Below are 11,518 nucleotides of genomic sequence, written 5' to 3'. Positions count from 1 at the left end.
AAACTGACGAGCCTTAGACTATGCTAATCGTAATACAGTAATGTCAGAAACACCTATTCCAGATTCAATCATAGACAAGCAATCAACTTGATCAAAGTAGTTGACAATAATAACACAAATTGACAAATTACACTTAATCATTACATTAGTTGTAGGTGCAGTCACTGAAATCGTGTATGAAATTGTTCAGACTACACTATAATTTATTAGCGATAAATGACAAATTTAAAACAATTTAACATACTAATTAAAATGTAATTAATGTGAAAATATCTTGACCTTACAGACCGATTCTTTGAAATTAAATTTACAAATACAGTAAAGTTCAAAAATCTGCTGAATATAAATTATAAACATATTTCAATATTTAAACCAATCTCGAAATTTTGAATGCATTCATATCAATAATTTAATTTCAACTTTAGAATATTTAGAAATGTCCCAAAATGAATCCTGATGACGATGATGCTATGAAAGACAAAGTCGAGTATCCGTTTTAAATATATGAACTATACAAAACAATTGTGCAGAATAAAATATACAATTTTACCTCAAATATAGTTTTCAACATGTGGTAATTTATTTAAGTTATTTCTTTTTTTGCATGTCTACCATAACCTACCAGAACTCCAATTATTCAGACTAATTGGGTGAGGACACCATCCGGATATTAAAAAATCCGGATATATGGAATTTTCTCCCAAAAATCATATTTTTATGGAAAAAGGAGACAAAACACAATTGAGAACATTTACGATATTTGTTATGAAATAACAATATCAATGGCAATGTTTAACTTACGTAATATTGACAAGAAATATTAAATAATTGGAAAATAATGTTTTTAAACAAACCATGCTGAGTCAGCTGTTTTGCTACCTTAAATTGATTCTGTGCTGCTAAATCTCGGATCAATTTGACGGTAAACAGTTGTGACGCGTGATTCTGGACATTCATTGCTCCTTTGTGCCTTAAAAAAAATTGTTGTCAATGCGATCCGGATAATTATAGCGATCCGGATAATTTGAGTCCGGATAATTGAAGTCCGGATGACTGGGTTCAGATAATTGGAGTCCGGATTACTGGAGTTCAACTGTATACTGATGGACTCATTTACTCTAAAAAAATTTGCATAGTACGCCATCACATTAGAAATTAATTATTCATGTTAAATAAAGTTTTTTAATTATTCCTAAAACTATTGTACTTTAAAGCAAATTTAATATTAATAAAAATAAAACACAACACAAAATTTATTTCTAATACATAAAGAGATTAAAACAGGAAAAGAGCAGCTATTGTAAAATTGTAAAGAAATAACATTTGAGTAGTCGACAGTAGAAGCTGTGTTGTACACATTGACAGCTTGACTGGCAGTCCCCTGCGGTACGGTGTGCCGTCGCTGGATATCAGTCACTCTGTAACGCACGGAAATCCTCGATTTATTCAATAACCGATTTTATTTACTTTTTTCTTTTATCTCTAAAAGAATATAAAACAAAACCAATGACTGCCATAAGTTATTACTGTGTATTGGAAAATATTTTGAACAAATGTCAATATTCCTATGCAGTGTCGTAAATGTTTCCCAACTAAACAATAGTACCAGATTTGTTTCCTCTTTATGGATTACCTCGAAATGTTCTTAGAGTTTTTTTCCCAATTTTATTTAAATTATATTAGCTTTCTCTTTGTCTATCCTACCAGAGTAAAAGTACGAGAAAGATACTCTAATAATGCAATAGATGTCTGATTTATATTAGCACATTGGCCAGTAGCTGGTAGCAGTTTTCTCTTGCCAGTGTCAAAGTATTATTGTAAAAACGCTATCTTTGTAGACAAACTTTGTATCTCCAGGATTATATTTCCTAGACATAATTGGCAACGGGTGATTTCAATGAGGATTTTTGTTTGAGTTACAGGATTTTAACGTTTTTAAGAATTATGTCAACTGAACAAGATGCGGAACTTTCAAAAAGAGTTATCCGTTTTCTTCTCCAGATGTGAAATCCAAGAACATACGGTTAAGCTTGCACGAAACTTAACCATTCTTAATCATTAAGATTAGTAAACAAAATTCATAGTTAAAAATTAAAATTAAACATAAAGATTGTAGGTGAAATACGTTTGATAAAGGTCTTTTTCACAACTTTAACAGAATGTCGAAAGCTAACTATGATACAATCCTAAGACCAACAACACAAACAGACAAACTTTTCTGGGAACGGAAAATTAAATAGACTATCACGCTTGACTCCTTGTTAATGGAGATTCATTTACGTCTCTTATGTATGTCTTTCGAGTTACAAAGCAATAAATTAGATATGCTAAAATAATCTGATGTGAAAGTTAAACATACTGGCAAACTAAGATGACACACGAAATGAACAGAAATATTCCCGATCGGCTTGAATTCTTGGCCAACACAGCGCAAGCGGTACGTGCCAGACTTTCAACATGACGCATGCAACATAACGCATAAGTATATACATACCTAAACACGATGTACTCATTCGTCACAACGGATGTGTTGGAGGGTGGGAGAGAGGGAGGGATTGATTTACGTCTTCAACCTAATTTAGTTCTTATGGTATTTCTCAATCTCAAGCTCATCGTGTGTATACAAATTTTATTCAATATAGTTTTTTATGGTTTAATTTCGCTTAGATTTTCTTATTTTTTAATATTGGCAAGAAATACAAAATTATATTGTATGGCGTCCAAACTTTACATCTAGTACACATAATGACAGTACCAGACTCTCACAATAATGCAATGTTAATATTGTTTGTCGTAAATATTGTAGATTTATTATACTATAAATGTTTACCAAAAAGTTTATGTACAAAACATATTATTTGGATAAGAATAGTTTAATAATTTAACAAATTAAAAAATTATACTGCAAAATACGGCTTAAGTATACAAAATAATATCATGTACAATGCCGAGTGGCACACGTATAACTACCACATCTTCTACGTTTCATTCCGTTCCATTATAATGATATTTTTAATAAAATAATAAAAACATAACTAATAACAATTGGAAACAAAATATCTGTAAGAGGTAATCAAACTTAAACTGAAATTTTCGAATTCCAAAATCACAATAACTTTAGTTAGGCCTATATAAAGTAAAAATATTTATAGTAGTATAATATTTACATTTTGAAAGCTTTAAAAAAGCATCAGTTTTTGTTGACGCAGTTTGTTCGGCCTCTCTTTAATAAAAAATTTAATTTATCAAGGTATAATATGGTTCGATGCTAGCACCATTTTTCAAATAGAAATAATACAAGTAGATATCTATGTATGCGACGTAAAGTGGTGAAATTACTCGTAAATTGTATATTTTGCATTTCTTTTCATGATATGAAACAGGATTTTTTTGTTTAATCAATTCGCCGTGATTCACGAGAAGTGAGGTAAGTGAAATATATATATATATAATATTGAAACTTTCATGTAAGGTAAAATACACTGAACTTCCTGGATATGCGAAGGATTTGTAATTGTGACTTCTGTTTTGAAAAATGATGAAAGGTGTCGTGATTAACTTCGACGTCAATGCCAACTCGTCAAAATCAGTGAATGACGTAATTGAATGCATGAATCACTCTGCGGCCTCTCGTTGATATGCAGATCCCGCCGACAATCCGCTTTCCAAATCCAATCAGTAATGAGAAAAATCTCCAGAGAAATCATTATTGACATTTATTCAATTTCTGTTCCCCCAGGGACTCACTGGCCATCAATCACTAAATATTACTTTTTAATTGTTGGCAAAACGTGTAAAGCACTAAGTGCAAGTGGTTTTGTTCGACAATACAACAACTGTAAGGTATATTGTGTACTATTCGTAACACAGTGTCAGGTTCCACTACGAGATTATTAAATATGACATCCATCGTTCTCTCTTGTAATATTATGTTTCTTTGAACAACTTTCCTGTAAATCTGATCGCAAGTTTTTCTTCAAATACTTTTGTTATTTTTTTTATTTACTACGGAATATTCACGTTACTCTACACACTAATTCATAAAAATTTAGAGTTTGAGGCTTGTGTAAGAGAGCAATACAATTCTTGAACGTTTTGTGTAAAATAATTTTGGTTTTTTTATAAAATTAACTATGGAAACATTTTAAACACACTACTGTAACAGCAATCTTAAAGTTCATCCATGTGTAAAAGTCTCTTATATTACAACTTCTTGAACTATTTTTATAAATAATTTTGTATTTTTTACAATTTAATATTGATACTATGTTAATCCAGGTAGGCCCTGATGTTAATCATACAACTGCAACTACAGCAATATTAAATTTCACCAATCTGTAAAAGTCTCTTATATTCCCTTTCCTTTAAACAATCAGGTACTTAACAATATTCCTCCTGCGAGGCTCAACAAAGGTGAAGATTAGCTCGCGGCGACACGACTTGCCAAGATCATTAAGAGTCTGCGGTCGATCTCGTTAGTTAAGTACAAAGCGTCGTTGGGGACTTAAGACTGAAATTTGTATAGAAATCCTGCTTTAATACAATAAGGTGCTAAACTTAACAAACACCACCGGCCCTAAAACGTTTTTCATTGACATTTTTGATACTTTTTGTAACAAAGGGTTTTTGTTTTTAAACCTGAGTTGCATAATTTTCTTTCTTTTAGATTATATGCAAGGTTAATCTTTTTAAGCTTCTACTAATTAGCAATAATAAAAAATTACGATTAAAAATTTAGCCACACACGGACGATGATAAACATGGAGACAACTTCTATGAACCAAATTAGATGCTATTATTCTTTTTGTCCTACGTAACATGGAATTAAGCTAATCTTGAAACTGTTAATTTCCATCTTGGTGAATATTATTGAGAAATGTATTATTTTTAATTACATAATATAGGATTAAAATTTCAACAAATAAATTTTCTTATAGATAAAGAATGGGTACTATCATTTGGTAAACTGACTTATGTTTAGAATAGAATTTCAAAATGTATGGCATATTTCTTTTATACATCAAATGAAACATATTTTATCAATCTTCCACATAACCTTTAAATCCAATTTCACCTTTGTTGCACCTTTAAGATGCCATTTTTCAGATACCTGATTTTTCAAAGGAAAGAGTAATATAAGAGACATTTAAAATTTATAATTACTATGGTTAAGTTAGTATGTTTAACATTGTAAACGTATAATAGAGTAAAATGCATTTTCCATAGTTTATTAATATGAAGAATTCAAATTTGATTTAAACAGTGTGAAACTCGTAATAAATGTTTATATTAAACTTATGTAACAGGTAAATAAAGTGTAATACAGTTTTTGTGTGCCAAGGAATCAATTTCATATTTTGGTTAAACTGCTTTTAACCTCATTAGTCTGGGTTATACAAATTCACATTCTAGATAATCAATACTGAAAGAAGCAATTTATCTTCGTGATTCGGTGTCATTTTCATATTTTTAAAACGTGGTAGTGTTTTAAAAACTAGCCTAGGAATTATACTGGAAAATTTCCTTAAAGGTGTTTTTTTTCTGTGCAATCACTGTTTATAAATATTAACTGGTCCTTGAGATTTACACCTTGAGACAAGGGTCCCGCTTGGTCCAAGGCAGATGCCTCTTAATTTTGTGTTAAAAATGTCTAATTTTAAAGTAATAATTTTTATATTTTCAAATTTGTCTTAGGGTTAACCATGATAGAAACGAGAGAATTACACTATAACTAATATGTAAACAAACTGGTTGTACACAGTAACTTCAGTGCAATCTTGCAGTAAACAACCAACATGTAACTAAGTTACTTTGCTAGATTGCTTTGTAAGATTGTCGTTACTTTCTGTCATATCCTACTATATTTAATTGTATTTTTACTATTGAAATAAATATAAAATATTTATAGTCTGTAAAATATCAATAAATACTAGAGCTTATGGCATAAATTTCATTCAAAGTTCATAACATCGCGGAAAGGGATCTTTTGGAGAAGTAAGGATACTCTTAGTGTACCTGACCAGACCTGTCTACATAATTCATTACGTCAGAATTATACGCCACAACAAACGCCCAGATCTCCGCAGAGATTTATACGGTAAACTGTGAACTTACCCGGATAATTCGTCGCTTATTCCCTTAACTTTTCTAAAATTTTATATTCTAAAGAGAAAAATTGTGTTATGATAGAAAAACTTGTCGTACAAGAAGCTATACTTTAAACGTAAACTCTTTGAGCATCCTTTCCTCTTTGGTCAAGTAGATTTTGTAAATAGGAAGTTGTAGGGGAATGGTGATTTTTCGTCTTAAATTACAATTAGTTCGTCTTGTCCCAGCGTTCAGAGACTGATTAACAACACTGGTGCATTTAGCAATATAACACCTGCCACCTTGTGCTCAATGCTTTCTATACGGCAATTTTTTGAATTCCTGTAAATACATAGCTTTATCTCCAAATTGACATCAAATCAATTAATACATAAATAATGCAGTCTGTTTAATTATGGTTTAACTGTTATTGGTTTACTAAATTTACAAAGTATATATATCTTACAAGAATCTATTACAAGTACATAATTTTTTCCCCAAAATTTAAATTCATTTAGACCAAAATGTATTAAGAACTACGTACCAATAATAAAAAAAGATGTGTTATATATTTATCTCCAAATTTTTAAATATTTATTGAACAAACTGCACTAAAATGTTTCTAAAAACAGTTACACCTATGTGCTATGTGGCGTATACTTAAATCAACCAGCACATGACTTATTTTGGTATTTTTAGTTTTTTTTTTAATATTATTAGTTTTCTAACTTTATAACATGTTATATATTTCATAAGTATATATTATAATTGTTATTTTTTAAATATATTTATAGAAACTTTTAATAATGAATGAAACATTAACCTATAATGTTATCATCGTAAACTTGCATTTGTCTTAAAAATAAACATTTATTAATGTATACTAAAAAAAGTTAAAAGTAAATGTTGCAATATTGTTTACCATAATTAGAATATATCTGGGTTATTTCTGTACATTAAACGTCCTACCAACAAAGTAGAATCAAGTTCACAGGCATAACGCTACATAGAACAATTAATAACGGAGATCTTGTAATGTTTTTTTTAACTTGTGAGTGCATGATCGTTCCGTTTGTAGCAGCATGTTGGCTAAGTAATTTTGAATTATCATACATTGTAAATGTATATTTTAATAAAATATATGCTAAATCAATATATGATATATACTGAATTAAAAGAGATAGAGAGAGAGGGATGATAGGGTGGATTGAGGGGGTAGAGGGAGGATGTGAAAAAATTAACAAATTTATTTTCTTTAATATAAAATTGGCCTGACAAAAAGGAATACTACAACCTTCAGGTTATCAGTTTTTTCAGATTATAATTATAGAATAAAATTCCTCTACCGTCAAAACTATAATTTTTTTTGTCTCTTCAACATTTAGGAGTAGATTTCAAAAACTTTTATTGTCTCGCTTAGAAAAGTTTTATTATCTAATAAGAGTAATTTTTTACATTGCTTCTTTATGTTATTTTTATCTATTACTTTTTAACACGTGCAAATAAAGAAAAAAATATCTTTTTCTTCCGAAAATGGGTTATTATAAATGAGTACTCAGTTCCATTTCAGTCAGAATATCAAAATGTTATAGAAAAATTTAGGATTAGAAATACCGACTAAACCAATAAAGCTACATTACATTGACTACCAAGAATCATCGGACACTTTTTGGTTTGCACACATGTGATGGGTGGAATGAAAGAGTGACTTTGTCTGAAATCAGTGATAATTACAATTACTGTCTTTACCTTATTGTATTTACTTTTTTAACTTTAATATAAGCACAGAACATTGTGATTACCATGGTTTACAACATTTTAATACATATTGATTAGTTGAGCCGTTTATTACATAATTCATTCCAAGAAATTGCAGCATTTTAAGGTGAAGCATTTTCACTGTAAATCTGTAAATCTAACAAGACAAAGTAGCCAATTTTCTCGGAGACGAGATAATGCCATGAATAATAATAAGAAATTCCTTTTTTTACTAACTAAACCGCCTGATGATAATGCAATGCGGAGAATGCAAGGGAATATTGATGAGTACTCAATTTTGTTTTTAACTTGCTGTTGTATTTTATTCTATACGTTTATAAAATACATTGAAAATTCCAAAAAAGTGTGCATTGAACATATTTTGTGATATTTTATATTTTTATAACAGCTTTAGTGCTATTTCTAGGGTGTTTGTTACTGTATTCACGTTTAAAATCACTCTAAAGGTAACAGTACTGATAGTAAAGATTATTTATACAAGTACTATATTACAGTAGATGTACAAGTGTACATACTGACCTTTGTTTCACAAATTTTGTATGAAGACATACGTAAAGCGGGCCGCACATTACAGTAAAAACCACATCAGACTGTGAATATTACAGTTAAAATTTGAGCATTATCCATGTAAAATATGGACTAAGATGAACGAATATTTAAAAATGTTCATCTTTTTCCAACTAAAATATTAGTAGAGTCGCTTCGCCAGCTATAGGCCCCACCTCCAGGGTAAAGGAGTTATCGTGTTATCCAAGTTTAGATTTTTTCATTGACGAGATTGTTACATGAGTCCAAAACTTATACAGGAAATGCATGAGAACAAAATTTCTAGTGTTAAGTCATTGTTCTACTGGTTTGAAATTCACCTCACTGTATTTTTCAAATATCATCTCGAAAGTTCTCTAAACCAGAGACATTTTAAGGTGCAATTTTAAGGTTTGACATAGTGGAAATAATAATTATTATTTATACACCCGCTCTAGTCAAGATTTTAGAAAGCATCATACTGTGTCATAGTATAATAATCATAATCATCACAGTCGTGTTTGCTACGAATAACATGGCTTCTACCAAGGCCCCTCAGCATAACCAAATATGTTTGTTTGGAATGTTTGTACCTGGACTTCAACAAGACATTTTGATATCATTAATCCTTGTATATAAGCCCCTAGGAGGGTTCATTTCTGGCTAGTTTATACCTTGAAGTTGAACCTAAACTGGATACAGCAAAACCCGATGTGTCACTTAAATACCATATGTTCAGGAGCGGTAATCACTAACCATAAATATCGAAATAATTGAATGCAAGGTTAGATCGATAGGTGGTAGTCTCTTGAGGAATATGACTGTTGGAGTTGGTGGTACTCCTTAGGTGTTTTTGCTTGCATAGATATAAGAGCGTGCCCCTTAATCCTTTGACAGGAGAGGTTGGTACAGAGCTGGCTTCCCCTTCTTCCAAGGAGACTTGGCTAAAATTAAAGCCTAAAATTCTCCCTCATGGATCTTGACATAAGGCGACCCCTACACCCAACCATAGCCATCCAGAATATCTTGTCACTCCGGAGGCAGTGCAAAGGTCCTTTTAGGACTAAGTGCAACTGCGTCTAAACCTAATAAATTTATCAGATTCTTGTCCTAAAAAAAACACATAAAGAATAAAAGAACAAAATTTCTACTACTTTATGGGTTTCCCTTAATGGATTAGCTACTTGAGTGATCGCATCCAAATTGTCAAGAGAGATTATGGTAACTTCCAATTTATCCTTGTACTCTCAGGTACTCTGCAGGGCTTCAACTGGAAGCACTGTTCTTCAACATTTATCAAGAACGAATTTGGCGGAATAACATATAATAACTTCTTTATTGCAGAAAATCTTATGGTTTTATACAGGGTACAACAGAGCAAAAGATGCTCGTATTTCCCCTAAATAGCATCAACAGCAGTTAGTGCCTATGACATGAAAGGCAATGAACTACAGTGACCTGCAGGCGAAGCAAAGAAAATCAGAACTTTAACTGATATTATCTTACTGACACCGTATATTCTTTACTGGAATATTGCTGAGTTAAGTTGTATGACCTCTTTACAATATGAAATTATTGATTTGCTGCACACAACACAGTTGTAGTATTATATACATTCTTGAACCATTTTTCTTAATATTCATAACAAGGTTTGTATTCAGAATAATCTTTAACAGTTTTATCAGAAGGTAAACTGTTTTAAAATTTTATACGTAAAAACTAAATTAAAGAATTGTTTTACTTTGATACAATCTATTAGTGATTCCTTTATTAGAGAAAATAAAGAGTATTTTTACTTTTTAGATTTATTTTTTGTATTTTTATGGCAATATTCTAAATGAAATGAATGACAAACGTTTCAATTCGTAAATGAGAATTATTGTCTCCAGATAGGGAGTCTTGTAGGGACTGTCACTCAGCTTATAATATACACAAAAACATATTTAAACAATAAAATGCGATGAATTTCGAAGATCTGCGTTTATTCGCTAATCGATTGAAACTTAGAGCCAATGCTCGTTTAAGAGAATAACTTAGATAATTGGAAATCCGCCCAAATTACTTTTCAAAAATTACCTAAAAATAAACAGTTCAAACTTTGAAGTAAATCTTGATTTTAATTATTTTTAAATTGCTTAACCCATATGCAGGTTGTTCCATTGATTAAAAATGTTCCTTTTTAAAACTAGAAATTCGCAAAATGTATAAAAAGCTAAATTGAAATACGTGTACTTATAAATTCTACTGAAATAAAACACGCGAAAAACGCTGATATTTTGTTACTTTTTCGCTTTATAAAGGACCTAAAAGCCCCTCATGTCACCAATATAACGTGTTGTCTTAAGCCGTGTACAGTTGCCAGTTTAGCGAGTAACAGACTTTGTGGCGGTCACTTTATGTCCGTACTTGAGCTAACTTTCACTTCTCTCTCGACAACTTCTGACCACATCAACTTACCACTCAAACTCACTGAAGATTAATATATTAAGGCTTTCCAAACAAATTATGTCTGCTCCGACCATTTCCAAACGTAACACTTTTTAATACTTCAACCGTATTGGTTACACCTGTTGCAATTTGCTGTAGCTAAAAATATTGTGAAAAAGAAACTGCGTTTGATTAGATTGCTGTATTATTTACACATTGCTATAATGTTTGCATTTCTACAATTTTTGTTGTCAAACACGCCTCATAAACAGGTAATCATAAGTGTCATAGGTTGTACCGTACTTATATATATGTATATTTATATATGCAGTTCACACAATCGGTTATACACAATGTATAATCTGCAAAATAAAACAATGAATATCAAGAATTTAGGATAAACTCATGATAACATTTAACTCATAAAACTTTAACATTTCAAAATTTGGTAAACATTAGAAAACAGCCACATTGCTTCAACTATTACAAACCTAGACGAAGCACGACTGTAAGAACGATGATTAGAAAATAAACGAGATAGGACTACGCTATACCACGCGTCACTTACCAGTTGACATATTTTAGCTATTTCTGAAGGTTATTTTTCAGTATGTCGAATAATATGTTATATAAATATGTCCAATGAAAAAAATTTTTGTTTGTTTTGTAACCTTTAAGCAACCGCCTTACACAAAGCAGC

Source organism: Homalodisca vitripennis, chromosome 3 (genome assembly GCF_021130785.1).
Source record: "Homalodisca vitripennis isolate AUS2020 chromosome 3, UT_GWSS_2.1, whole genome shotgun sequence".
Classification (NCBI taxonomy): Eukaryota; Metazoa; Arthropoda; class Insecta; order Hemiptera; family Cicadellidae; genus Homalodisca; species Homalodisca vitripennis.
The sequence above is the reverse complement of the archived record's forward strand: the minus strand, read 5'-3'. Positions refer to the sequence as shown.